Raw genomic sequence first — 2,936 nt, 5'->3', positions numbered from 1 at the left:
GCCGATATTAATCCCACATTACAGATAATGAGGTAAATAATTTTGTTCTATTTATATCAGTAAAAACTGGCAGAATGATACTATAACCTAAGACTGTCACTCTCCAAAGTCTACATATACTGTCTACTATGCTATACTCCTCATTTAAGCATTGCTTCCCACCTCTTTGTGCTCATTGCCACCATGAATTCACATCTGCTCTTTCCCTATTTCTTTACCATCTTGCCCACTATCCTGATCCCTGGCTCTGATCCCCATACTGAAATTAGTTTCCTCTTACTTCCAGTCTTTTATGTCCAAACTTACTTCTGAATTTCACCTTTACACCAAATCTGAGCCTTTGTGAATAACTGAATATTCCAAAACTTGATTTTTCTAGTTGTTTTCCTTAAGCAAACTTGCTCCCCAAGTCTACACAAGATTCAAGACCCTCTAATATTTGTGATTTTTTACCTGAACCCCCACATATGTCTAAATCAGAATCTACATGCCCTCCTCCAAGATACATTGACCTCTGATTCAAACACTGACCTGTATTCCACCCAGTTGCTGCCTACTTTCTTACTCTGAAGGTCTTCATTATGATGAACGTGTTGATTCAGTCAAAGGAGGGGCTCAGTCAGAGAAGGGACAGAATTGATGTGTATTATTTGGAAGATATTACAGGAGGGAAATAGGTTTTCTGCAGAAGAAAGAGTTGGTTGCAAGAGAACAAGGAGAGTACTGCTAACAATGGGAAAGGTTTTCTAAAATTACAGTGGAATGTAAAATGGAAAAGAAACTCAAAAGTCCAAGTTTCAGTGAAGATAAAGTAGGCATGGACTGCACAGGGCTGGGACCTGATAGAGAGTGACAAAAGGTCTACTGTCCATGAAGATAATAGAGATAGATACTAAATAGTATTCTTCTCTCCAGACTGAGTGATCTTGCTAAAATATAAAGATAAACATTGACTCCCAGTGCAAGTCCTTTAGAGGCAACTGTTCATCAAAACTCCTTACTTACATTGCATAGCTGGTGCCTCATGATCTGAACAACACCTTCCTTATACCCTAATAGTCTTCTCTTGCCAGATACTCAGCCCAAGCACAAGTCACACTAAAGAACCTGAAGTTCTTCAATACAACATTCTCCCTCAAGACTCTATGTGTGCAGTTGAACATACTCCGTCTTCTGCCTGAAATTTTTTCCAACTCTTGCAACCTGGAAAATGCCTACTCATACTCATCTTCACTATTAACCCATCCCTAATGATCTCCACTATCAACCACTTCCTGCCCATCACACCAGCTATCTGGTTTTGCTATATTTTAGACATCAGAGCATCATTTCATGGTAACATGTATCATATACTTCCTGTCACCACTACTAGATTTGTGGATTTCTTAAAAAATACCAATTGTATTCTATTTTCTGCATGTCTATCTTATCTATAGTATCTAACACAATTAATAATGAGTGATTGGCACATATCAAGCAAATTATTTGTGACATTAAACACCAAATGACTCACCATAGTGCTTTCTATTTATTTTTCTTTAGCAACCTAGGTGAAGTAGGACATCTTGTCTGAATCTTGTCTTAGAGGTCTTGTTTGAGTTGTCCAGCGGTCAGATCTGTGGGGAGATGTTGCAGAGAATATGGCCATGAGTCCTTGCTTCCGAACCTAAAAGGAGTTGCAAATAAATGGCATGAAACAAAAGCAAAAAGAAAAAAAAATAGAGACATTAACATAGCCTACTCTAAATCTTGGAAAATTTCTTTTCTGTCAAACTCAAGAATTGCATGATTTTGCTATTCTCATCACCTAGGAAGGACTCTGGGGTCCAGATGGCTTAGAGGGAAATGAAAAATTATTCTGCTATTGATTAAAGGAAAATACAACATCACCTCAAATCAAATCTATGGTTAGACTTTTAAACTGAGATTTCAAAGTTTACTTTTTGGCTTGTTTGGTCCCCTGCAAGATGATAAGAGCCCAAAATGGGAAATTTTTTGTTTTATATAGTTTTTCCCCTCTGTATTAATTCAATGTTATCCTTTCCCAGTCCCCTCTCTCTCTCTCTCTCTCTCTCTCTCTCCCTCCCCCTCTCCCTCTCCCTCTCCCTCTCCGTCTCCCTCTCCCTCTCCCTCTCTCTCTCTCTCTCTCTCTCTCTCTCTCTCTCTCTCCCCCCACTCTCTCTTTCTCTTTCCTGTCATTCCCTATTTCCCTGCCACTGAACATAGGTTGGTATTGTATGTTGACTCCTCCCACAGTCCTCATCCAGGCACAACCTACAGCTGAAGAGATCCAGAGGCAATGAGCCCACTGCTCAGTAGAGACAAATACTATTTTTTAAAACACATATATCCTTGGGGATCTGATTCACAAATGCTCTAGGATTTTGAAGAGCAACAATGGCAAAGAAGTTAGAGAAATTTCCCTAGTGATCCCCAATGCTCAACAGAGATAATACTAAATCATTATTATATAGGGAAACAGAACAGAAACAGTTTTACAGCAAATCACCTTTGTTAGGTTAGGTTAGTATTAGGATCAAATAGGTTATTGATCCTAATACTAGTCTCAAATCTTGATTTTCCTTCTTCTTTCTGATTGTCTGGGAAGCAATTACCACTCATCACCTATGACTTTAAACCATTACTGTTATGAGAAGGAATTTCTGGTGAGAGGATTAAATACAAAAGACATGAGTTGACAGTGTCGATGGTACAAACAAAGCTCTAAGGAGGAGCACAAGTTTCTCTCCACTCCCTCCACTCAAGAGAACAGTACTCCTAAGCAGCAAAAATATACAGCTGCCCATAGGGCTAGGAAATCACAATTTGGTGGATAAAGAAAGTTTAACAATAGTCAATCTGAGCGATTTTATCTTTTAAGGAAACTTGTCTTGGCTCTTTCCTGTGGGTCATTTTGCACTGCTCTTCTCTTTTGT

The sequence above is a fragment of the Phyllostomus hastatus genome, unplaced genomic scaffold, assembly GCF_019186645.2.
Source record: "Phyllostomus hastatus isolate PE091 unplaced genomic scaffold, TTU_PhHast_1.1 phas_contig_1106, whole genome shotgun sequence".
Classification (NCBI taxonomy): Eukaryota; Metazoa; Chordata; class Mammalia; order Chiroptera; family Phyllostomidae; genus Phyllostomus; species Phyllostomus hastatus.
The sequence above is the reverse complement of the archived record's forward strand: the minus strand, read 5'-3'. Positions refer to the sequence as shown.